The sequence below is a fragment of the Octopus bimaculoides genome, chromosome 15 (assembly GCF_046866305.1).
Source record: "Octopus bimaculoides isolate indiv1 chromosome 15, ASM4686630v1, whole genome shotgun sequence".
In the NCBI taxonomy this organism is placed as follows: domain Eukaryota; kingdom Metazoa; phylum Mollusca; class Cephalopoda; order Octopoda; family Octopodidae; genus Octopus; species Octopus bimaculoides.
Genome location: NC_142942.1, coordinates 37,672,175 through 37,684,354, shown reverse-complemented (window position 1 = coordinate 37,684,354; position 12,180 = coordinate 37,672,175). Strand labels below are relative to the sequence as shown.

Sequence of the window (12,180 nt, the reverse complement as noted above, 5' to 3'; positions counted from 1 at the left end):
CCCACCACCGTTTTCATAAACTACATACTTTGTCCATCCCCACACGTCCTATAAACATTTTAGTAATGCGTTGTAAGCATGTATACACGAATGGATTGATGTGTAATTGCCTTAATTATTATAAATAATTAAATTTCAGAAAGAATTCCAGTAAAGTAAAACATTTTAACCACTTTTATTCGTGTGATAGGTATGCTAGTGGTAAACGGAATCATTGCTTATTGAATTAGAATTCTAAAATAAATCGAGTATTTGAACTGTAAATTCCAAGCAAATATTTCTTTGGTGCCTGTATCTTCTTATATATATATATATATATATATCCGAACTAACTTTCACTAACCAATTATAGAGTATTAAGTAAATTATATCAATTAAATAAATTTTTAAAAATATATTTTGTTTTCGGTATACAGAAGAAATGTCATTTTTATTTCAAATTGGAAAAGGTAGACTCAAGTGTGTTGTTGAGAAACAATGTGTAACACATATATTGATGTTTAAATCAGTCATAATGATATATATATATAGACAACGACGTCTATGCTATTATCGGAATGAAAGACGAAATTAATGCTATTTTTTGAAAGGTGTTAAGTTGCGTTCCTGAGTTCAAAAGTGAACCCTTCCAACAAACACACAAGCCCCATATGAGGAGGAGAAAACACATCGCCATGGCGAAGACGCTAGCTTATCTCAATAACTTCCTGCGCAAATCGCCGATCCCTGATTGTTATAATCAGTTAGTAAGTTTACTAGCTAGCTTAAACTTGAAGAAAAAAATAACAATAACAATAAATTAAGCAAATAGAATTATCTTTTTTCATTTTTAAACATATTTCGAGGTGAAATAAAGTGTGTGTGTGTGCGTGCGTGTGTAAATGTTTACATAGTATTGTGCGATTATATGTATATAGTGTATGTGTGTGTCGCAAAAAAACTAGTAACTCTATTATATGTGTGTTGAGCACTTTTAGCATTCGTTCGTACTCCCCTTATGTATAAATGCTTCTTTTGTTTGTACATCAAACACACACACATATACACGCGTTAATTATAACAAAGTGTGCTCAATTTCGGAATTTCATTATAATATAAAAGTTATATATAACTTGGCAGTTCGGTTTGTCAGTAACCAAACTTGTGTGTGTGTGTGTGTGAACGTGTCTAAGGTGATGTAGTGAGATGGAAGATGAGGTGGTGGGGGAGGAAAGAGACTTGGTCACGAAAAGCGAAGCAAATAAGATGAAATAAGAAAAATATATATAAAAAAGGAAAGTAAAAGAGGGAATGGAATCTGTTATAAGTCAGATACATTAGAAACGAGAGACAGAGAGAATGAGATGGAGATAGAGAGAAAGAGAGCAACAGATATATAGAATTTCTTTCGTCATTATAGAAGAGACAGGGTATAGAAGCAACGTTGATGGGCGATCGTGACTAGAAGGGAAGTTGTAGGGAGAATGAGGGAGGAATGAAAAGTAATCAGTAATCCTGTAACCAAAATATTTACATTTCTGGAAGAAAGAACATAATTGAAAGATCCCCTGGTAATATGACACATCTGCTAGAGAAAATTGATTATTTCATTTTAATGAAGTCGAAATAATCGTACAATTCACGGTACGATCTGAGTCCTGAAGAGAAACTCTATGTGTGTTTGTGTGCAAGGTGAGGTGATCACGTCCGCACGCGCACATACACACACACACACACTTGAAGAAACAGGCTTCGCCAAGTTTAATGCTCTGGACTCGCTGAGTGCCACGATGACGCCCCTACATCTCCGTTAGAATTACTCAAGAAAAACTGGATATATGTCTATGCGTGTGTGCATATGGTTATATATATATATATATATGTGTGTGTGTGTGTGTATGTATGTTTGTGCGTGTGTGTGTATGTATGTTTGTGCGCGCGTGTCAAAGAGAGATCGCGTCCATATGTGAGTAAATACGTTTAAGGAAACGCAAGAGGACGTTTAGTGGGGTAGGTGGGTGCTGTTTACACAGTGCATATATTGCGAAAATTTCCAGACACCTTTATATATAGTTGTTGATGACGATGATGATGAATGATCGCAAACATTCAAACATCATTCACTTCTCTCCCGTCAAACTATTGTCAAATACGTGTACACAAAGACGATAACAGATGAGGGGGGGGAATTGATAGTCTGGCTGTAATCATCAGTCTGTCGGAGTTAATGGAATGAGATCGGAACGAGGAGCAAAAGAGAGGATGATGGAACGGTTAAAACCATCGAGCAAGCATATTGAAAAATATTTCTAATGAATTTTTTACAAGTTGAAACAGGAGCTAGTAACGAACTCTCTTTCTCACTTGATTTCTGATTAGCTTAACACACGATTTTAAACACAAACTTTTACAGCTCAGGTAGTTTAAGTATTATGCAAGCATGTATGGACGTGTTTTGAAGATAACCAAACATAAATGAGAGAGCAGGCACGAAGCCAGTTTAATAGAGGAAGGGGTATACAGGCGATTGAATGTCCCCCGGTTCTCATAATTCATCGACTCCACCACCATCACCCACGAAGGTATGAAGTGCTAAGCCGATCGCTGCGCGAATTCAACAACGAAGTAGCGAACTAGTTATGTTGTAATATATAGAGTGCAGAAACCTTAGTCATCTTACGTATCAATGTATCCATATCCATACTGGATATGACAGTTACGATAAGAGTATATATATAGTACAAAATCTAGGACAACACAACACAATATATTATTATTATTATAAGGGCAACGAAGTGAATTCCTTGATCAACCATTCTAAAATCAGACATGCTGCTACTTCTTACAAAACACAGACTTTCTCTCGTACATTATCTCACCTCAGTACCCACCTCACAACCTAAATAAAGGTAGAGAGGGAAATGAAAAGTTACAGCCTCTCCAACTAGCCGCTAACCATACACAAATTTCCATGGTATATATATATTTTTTTTTCATGTCGTCATAGTACTGACCTTATGCTAGCATCCATGGGGGGGGAGAGAGATAGAGAGAGAAGGGTGCTATTTAATCAACATTATCCTCCCTTCTTCACCATTACTACCATCGTGTAAAACTTACTGCGTAAATTCACTTGTATCTGAGTCTTGAAATTAAGAATTATATTTCTGCAGAAACATCGCTTTCATTATTTCAGACTTAAAAGATAGATATATATATTATTACGGGCACTAATGTTTTTTCACTTCCTAGTGTTAACATTAGTCATTAACGATAAAAGCTTTTCGTAAGTAATCGGGCTTGCTACTACTACTACTACAACCAGCAGTGGTGTAAATGTAGTAGTGCTAGTAATACTTCGAGTGGTGGCGACAAATTTGACCTCATTTATAGTCTCATACGTTCGCCATTATGGTAAAAAAAAATATACTTAGCAGTTTTCGTAATTTCACCGTGGTGATTGATTCCGATTACTTACCGTGATTTCCACCACACACAAGAAAAAATTCCCTTTTATTCCGAAACCATCTAAGGTTTTGGGGGGGACTGCTTTGTTTTGTTTTTTTTTCTTCACTACTGTAAGATAAATATATATACATATAGTTGTATAAATCTATTTAAATTATGTTTTTTTATATATATATATTATATATATGACTATTTTTTTTTAAATAAAGGGAAAAAAATTTATACCTGTTCTTTTTCTTTTTGCGATATTTAATCTGATAATATAAAATTTAAGATTCTTATGGAAAATTTGAGTAATGGTATTAATGCCAGCAAGGCAATTTAAGCCAGCAAGAAACGGCATTCTGGTTAAGATACAATGTGGTAGCTGGTAGTGATTAAGGTGGGATTTCCTCTCCACTTCTGACAAACACTAAAAAGAGGGTAGGTAAGGCCTGAAGAAATAAAATTCATAGAGATCGAGGAGACGACAGGGTTAAAATACTAATTTTTTTTTTTCCTTTAAAATATGACCCCGGATTGAAATTTAGTGATACTTCACTGTACGTTATTGTACGGCAAATAATCAGGAGTGAAAAAAATGTGATTATTATACCTCGTAAAAAAAGATGGGCGGAAGACAAGGATTGGAGAGTCTATAGGTATATATATATGTATATATATTATATATATATATATATTGTATATATCATATATGTATATTTAAAAAAAAAAAGTTAAGAAAAGGAGACACACTAACAGTGAATAGAAAAGGATGTAAAAAAAAATCAGCTCCTTTTTCTTCTCGGTTGAGGATAGAAACCTTGTTTTCACCACAACTACTCAGAGAAGTGGTAAACCAATATATCCTATTATTTTAAGTTGAGTCCACTTGGAGTATTTGAAAGAGAAATGTCCAAAAACTCGCTATATGACGTCGACGACAAGCAGTGGTCTTCAAGTGATGGAGGTTAGAACTAGGTCACGTGTCAGTCCCACACAATGGGGTGTAGGCAAAAGGCGGAATGGAGAAACAGAAACGTAGTATTAACGTCAATGCGACGACAAAACAAGCGAAACGAAACGAATTAGAGAAATAGAGAGTATGAGTGGGAATAGAGAAATAGAGAGTATGAGTGGGGGATGGAGCCGTACAAAAAGGGGAGTTAAATATGGAGGTAGTTACGTTTTCCAGTTTGCCTGATAAGAGAAAATAATAGATAAACGATACAAGAATAGTCTTCGATGTTAAATTTATGCAAAAGAAATATATTTATATTTGATGTAATAAAATAAATACTGAAAAATAAATGTATAATTATTGTATTTAAAAAAATTATATAAAAATATATCTTATTGGGAATTCCATATTTAATGTTTTAAAGATTTTTAATAAAGGATTGATGTAAATGAAATCTACATAGGCTATATATTAATTGCCAACAACTACCGTAAATTTTCCTTTCAGTTAAAAAAAATCTAATGTGTAAAAAGAATAAAAATTTGTTCATATTTTCGTAATGCTTTGCCTGTTTTTCGGTGTAAAAAAAATGAAATTTCACCACCCAAATCCCGAAACACAGTCTTTGATGTTTAATATTATTTCGAAAATCGCGATGGGGAAGGTTGATTAGGTCAGTGCCTCTCAGGGGTTCTACAGAAACTTTTGAATTAAAGATTAATGTTATGGTTGTTATTATTATAAGCACTGTTGCGTCATCGAAGATTTCTTTGTTCTTTGGTTCGTTTATACCACCACCACCACCATCACGTTCTTCATGGAAGAAGTCTTATTGTGATTTCTTTATCTGTTAAAGCTGAGGCCTAAAAAGACGAAGTTTCTTGTTTTCCTATTCAGTAGCAAAACCTCAACATCGATCGATCAGGATATATATATATATGTATATATATATGTATGGATGTATTAGGTTTGTCCTGGAGATGACCAGGTTAACAGCTTTACTATTTGTGGGTCCTAATGTTGGGCCAATTTTGGCATGAAATCCAATTACAGTGGATGTATGTAATAGCGAAGACAGGACCTAGCAGAACTCACTAGTGTGTGTATATATATAGATAGATAGATATATATATATTAAATGGCAAAGCTATTGCAAAAAGTTTCCAAATTGGAAAAAGTTTCATTGGTATTTTGTTTTTCCAAAAATTTATCGATTTCGACAATCGATGGGCGACAAACCTAATTAATTAACTATCAATCAATGACAGATCTATCAAAATATGCCGCCAATATTGTTGATGATAAACTGTTACGTAGTATTATTTATCGGGGTAGGGATTACAAATAGATTATTATTATTATTATTATTATTATTATTATCATTATTATTATTATTATTATTATCATTATTATTATTATTATCATTATTATTATTATTATTATTATTATTAAGGTGGAGTTTAAAAAAAAAAAAGATAGATTTAGACGTTGCTACCTTCATTAACATAATTTATGTTAAAGCCAGATTTACCTTCATCTGTAAATTACAATATCCTTGCTGATAGCAGCAAATAATGGCTAGTGGTTGAGACTATGCTAGATTAGTAATATAAGGTTTTTTTTCTTGTAAGTGAAGAGAGAGATAGAGGAAATATGCAGATATTGAGAGAGTATATATATATATATCAATATATTTTCTTTTTAAAAAAAATTACTAAAAAATTGATTAAGGGAGAATATAGGCTCCTTCCTTCTGAATGAGTATATAGTTGTTGGTGATATATATATATGTATATATATATTTATCCTCTGTTTCTTTTTTTTTTTCCTAGAAAGGGATGATTTTTCTTTTTATTCCAAGTGATGTCAAGTAGTTGTTTTCAATGGATTTTTGACTAATAACTACCAACAGATTGTTCGTTTAACAGTGGGAACTTGTCTTTGACTTTTGATCGCCAATATTTCCAGTAACGTATTTAGAGTGGGATATTTATATTGTGTTTGTGAATATCACATATATATATATATATATGTATATATATATATATATATATGTATATATATATATATATATATATATATAATGTATATCAATGTGCGTGTATGTAGGTATGTATGTATTACTGCTTTTACATTCCCCTGTTCTGACAAGAATATTAGCAAAATTAATAAATTATACAGCTGATAGGTAAAGCAAATAGATAAGAGTAGTTATCTAAGGATATATAATGCATGTATATGTAAAAGTATGTGTATATATATATGTGTGTGTGTGCATGTATATATGTATGTATATATATTCACTTAGTTTTAAAGATAGAGATAGAAACAAGTAAAAACAATAATTAACACACACATTTATACGATCATTCCAACTAAATTGTTAAATATATATACATATATACATATATATGTATGTATATTTCTTTTACTATACCTGAAATGAACAAATATTTACAAAACAAAAAAAAATTATATACCATCAACTTATGTAGAGTAGAATTGGTGCAAGTTTGTGAATGATGATGATATGTGGAAATTATTATTAGGAAGATAAGATTATAAATAAAACAGCAATGTGCAGTTATAGCTAGTGTATATAATGTAAAAAGAGATGTTTTAGAAGAATTATCATGAATGGAGGACGAGGAAAATAGATTGAAGGAAGATTTGGAGGATATTAAATACCTGAAGTAAAATATTATTTGGGATTTTGTGTTGTTTCGTGAAGGATTTTTGTGTGTAGATATATATTAATGATGTTTTTTGGCCGTATATATACATATATGTGTGTATATATTATATTTGACAGAAAATGAGGGGAAGCAGTAAATAAGTTATATCATGTAATGTATTAAACGGTCGTATTTTGGAGGAAGCTTTGATTTCTTTTAGGTATTTTTGCTTCTCGTTGTCTCATAAAAAGATCAACAGAGCATCGAATTGTACATATATATACATATATATATATATATATGGTACAGTATACCTAATCAAGCACACATATGAAAAGGAATCACTTGTTTCTTTCTTTCTTCTTTTTTGGGGAAAAAAAAGCGAGTATATGAAGAGATAAATGAAGAAAATTTTTGTTGTACTTGTATGTTTTTTGGCTTGAATAGAAAAGACAAGATTATTTGTGCGACACACACATTCCGACCTCTCTTTAAGCGTCCATTATTCCCTTTTTTTTTCTCTCTCTCCAAACCCTTTTTTTTGTTTTTTTCTTTCAATGTTTAGATTCCTATCACTATCTCTATCTCTCTCTCATTTTTTTTATCTACCTCTCTTCACTTTGAATGTTAGAGGACGGCAGAAGTTCCTCTCTTGGTTTGCACACTTCTAAAAGAAAAGATGGCGACCTCCTCTAGAGATTCAACACACGTCCATGACGTCACAGATGACGTCATCCCACCCACCCTTCACAAGGGTTTTTCTCTTCAGGGAGCGAACATTTCGAATGTTGTAGTATCACCCCTCTCTTAGTTTGAAACAAATAACCAATCAATCACCCTTTATATTAATCACCCTTTATATTAATGACGATAGTGATTATTACATTATTCTCGCCAACTATATTTTTTAATATTATAAAATGCTATTTTTTAAAAGGATCTTTGAATTTTTATCATATTTTACATATTTTTTCCTATCCATAACTGAGACATAATCAATAGTTCGAACTTTGTTGAGTCACTCCTCCATTTTAAAACTAATCACACTTCATTTTCATGAAGATAATGATTATTATACACATATAACCTCTTAAGTATATTTTCTATAAACAAATTTTTTAAAGCTTTGAATTTTCCTTCTATTTTACACACTTTTTTCCTATCACTAATTGAATGGATGATCAACTGTCTTTGTGTGGTAAGAAGTTTGCTTCCCAACTACATGGTTTTGGGTTCAGTCCCACAGCATGGCACCGTGGGTAAATATCTTCTACTATAGTGCCAGGCCAACCAAAGCTTTGCGCATGGATTTGGTAGATGAAAACTGAAAGAAGCCCAACATATGAAAATATATGTATAACACATACATATATTTTTATCCAAACATATACATTAAAAAATACATGTATATATCTATGTGTTTGTGTTTGGCCCCAGCATCGCTTGACAACTAGTGTTGGTTTGTTTACATACCCATAATTTTGTAGTTTGACAACAGTGACTGATAAGGCTTTTAAAAAATAAGTACTGGGGTCAATTCATTCAACTAAAAAAAAACTCTTTGAGGCAGTGCCCCAGCATGGCCGTAGTCCAATGACTGAAACACATAAGATAAAATATATTACAATCAAATAAAAAAAAAACAAATTTTATTTTTGAAGTCAATTCCTTGTTAGTTTCTCACATTATTTTATCTTCCCAAGGTTTCCAGAAACCCAGTTTTTCTCCTTTTGTGTGTGTGTGTTTCTTTCGTATTAGAGCAGGGGTTTTCAAACTGTGGTCCGCGGACCACAGGGGGTCCGCAAGGACAAGACAGGGGGTCCGTGAACAGCAAATGCTTTTTATGGGCAATTTGATTTTATACATGTTTTTTAATCGAAATCTTTTAATTGACAATAAACCTATTTGTTAAATAAATAAGTGTAAAAATATATGTTATTTTAAGCAAATATTTATGTATAAATTTCATAAGCGTTTATAAGGGGGTCCCTAAGGTAAAGCCTGAAATATAAAGGGGTCCGCAAGTCAAAAAGTTTGAAAACCCCTGTATTAGAGAATACACAATGGATTGACTTGACTTTTTCAGCTTTAAATACAATGGAGTATAAAACAGTTCACTGCATGTGCCACATGGTCACGGCTGATGAGAAAGTATCTCAGAGATGGGGCCTGACTGGGACACTGCTGAGAGGGTTGCTCTGGACGCAGTGACATTGCTAGTAGGGAAGCACATTTTTTTTTAAATTAGCTTTTTTTTTTTTTCTTGTTAATTACATGACCTTGGAAGAACTTTCTGGAGTCATTACTTTATTTGACTAACCTCCTGCGTTTTTGAACTGTCTGCTCAGTCTCTTGTGATGTGTTGATGGTCACTGACATCTGAAGAACCAAAACGAACTCGACATCATAACCTCTCAACACAATCCTATGGAGATTCATCTTTTTTTTTATGTCACACCTACGTCAGTAGTTGTAAGTTTCATACATAATGACATTGTTACTTAAACATGAAATTAATGAACATAAAATACAATTATGTGTACTATAACTAATGAAATATTTCACATAATATAAGAGAAATCAGTTAAAAATTGTTTGATACATGTCACAGCGCCTTTTTTTTTTATGTGGTCATTCCCCCTAACTTTAGAACCTGGCTATGCCTCTGCTGGGAAGACCCAAGCAAATACCAACAAATGGTGGGTGCAGAGATATGCTGCAATGGCACAAGACCCTATTCCTAATTTACCTGACCTTATCACATAGATCTAGGTTCAATGAAGCTATTACTCTAGCTTATGATTGTCAACAATCATTTTCATTACAATCCACTCAGGAATATGAAAATTTCACTGACTTATAGCACTTCATACAAACTTATAGATACAATTTTATAATCTCTGCTCTATATATCACATTTCTTTTGCATCTATAAATAATATAACCTACTTACCTGCGTATAAGTCACAATCGTGTTTAAGTCGCATCTCTAATTTAATATTAAATCTTGGTACAAATTTTTTCTCTTCATAGTTTTAGCTTTGTCCCATATCTAAGTCACACCCCAAGTTTAATGTTATATCTTGGTACAAATTTTTTTCCCTTTATAATTTCAGCTTTACTCCACGTGTAAGTTATACCCCAGTTTTTATAAAATAGTATGACTTATAGATGAGTAAATACAGTAAGTGCACTGAAAATGATGAGGCCACACAGCAGTGGACTAAATAAATATCTTATATAATTACATTTTGCCTTAACTTTTTATATTCATTTTCCACTGAAGTCGATTTTGTTTTCCTTTTTTTCCAAAATTGATAAATGCTGAAGACATTCAAATATTGAGTGTGGAAATCACTCAACTCAACCATTCTGCTTGAGAAATTGATCAAGTGTTCATGTGTTAATTCCATGCATATTCTAATCTAGTTCAACAGAATATTTTTTACTGAATTTCGGGAGTGAAAATATTTTGTAAAAGTAAAAAGAAGCATATGATTTTATATCCTTTGCTGGTCTGTGGCACCACTACCTCATCATCATCTCAGTTTCACTATCTGCATGGCTTACCATGACTCTCTGTTGCTACCCCACCAGCAATTCCCAAGAGTGTCATAGAGGTAGAGTCCTCAGGCTTGAGTCATAGGGAGTCTTTCATTCACCAATTACACAACCACGGACGACACCTCTATGGATGTGTGATCCTGACCATTGATCTTCTAGGCTTCCTCTGCTCAGCATCAATGTAAGAAGCACCGTTGGCTCAGTTGAACTTGTCCACTACCTTTTCACAATCCACCAGGCTGCAGTCCCATAACTTTGATATATCTCTGGCAGGGTAGCTAAACAGGTTCTATGCCTTGCCAAAGAGCAGCCTGTAACTATGCTGGGCATTGTTGTCACTCCATGAAGTGTTTTCAAAATACCCACATACCCTTGTGGTATGTATTTGAACAATAAAAATGTATAATGATATATTAAATACCATACAAGGTAAGTTCTTAATTTATTGAAATTACCTCCACTTCCACAGAAGATAGAGCAATTGCTTGATGGCAAATTGGGATGGACCTATTGTTAATGGGAAGGGGAGCTCTTCTGTCTCATCAGCACAGCAGTTGCCTTTCCTTATCAGCAGAATATATATTTGGTCTTCCTTTCAGCCTTATTATTATTTTAGTTTCTCTGTCAAAGCTCTTTTGTCACACATCCTGTGACTCTTCAGCAACTCTTTATCTCATGTGTCTCCTCTTGTTCTTATTCCATTTTGTCATTCTGTCAAGAGCAGATACATGGGATAAAGATTCATTGAAGAGGTTACAGGATGTTTGATACAAGAGCTTTGATAAAGAACCTAAAATAATAATAATAATAAAGCTGAAGTGAAGGCCAAATATGTAGTGTGTGTGTTTAAGTGTTAAAATATGACCATCCCCAAGTAAAACAATATCTGTTTCAACACACAATTTCTCATCAAGAATCTTGCAAAACAAATACATAAACAAAATAAAAGTTTGTTTTTGTTTTTCATTTTTATTTTCATATTTATCTTCTAGTTTTTTCTTCATTACTCTTAAATTACTCACTTTATTAACACCATCCCCTGCCGGAGCCTCGTGGAGCTTTAGGTGTTTTTGCTCAATAAACACTCACAACACCCGGTCTGGGAATCGAAACCGTGATCCTATGACTGCGAGTCCGCTGACCTAACCACTGGACCATTGCGCCTCTACACTCTTAAATTACTCACTTTATTAACTACTAACTTAAAAGCTGCACTCCAGGTGGACTTTTAAGCTAACACTTGCAGCCCAAAACTAAAGACAGCAAAATAGCATGACTATAATACGTATATAGTGACAATATGCCCTGGTGGTGTTTGATCAGGGGTTAAGGACGGATGAGAATTAATTCTGTAATGCAATCATTCTATTGTTCCAGTCCCAAGTTGAACTCCAACTGTTGGCCAATTTGTCCCAAAGTTCTTATCTCGGTGTAAAATTAACGAAGCAAATGTCATTTATCTCTCCCCTTGATCTTTAACATCATCTGGCAAACGCCAACCAAGATAGTGTGAATCAACCAAGCTTTACCTGCTAGAAATAGCAACCCAAATGC

The 12,180-nt window shown here is 33.2% G+C and overlaps 1 protein-coding gene across 22 annotated transcripts in view; it reads right to left on the bottom strand.

Moving 5' to 3' along the window:
* The window catches only part of LOC106882725 (uncharacterized), a 30,162-nt gene extending 22,363 nt beyond the window's left edge, over positions 1–7,799 (bottom strand). For 2 of the 22 annotated variants that reach the window (XM_089363725.1, XM_089363738.1), the window contains exon 1: positions 7,672–7,799. The gene's annotated coding sequence lies outside the window, so the exon portion shown is untranslated. Of the gene's footprint in view, positions 1–1,513; positions 2,011–3,099; positions 3,299–3,457; positions 3,556–4,186; positions 4,534–5,882; positions 6,407–6,867 lie in introns of those variants that run through there. The other 20 variants (XM_089363721.1, XM_089363733.1, XM_089363724.1 and 17 more) reach the window with 18 other exon arrangements.
* Between the last annotated feature and the right edge of the window lie 4,381 nt (positions 7,800–12,180).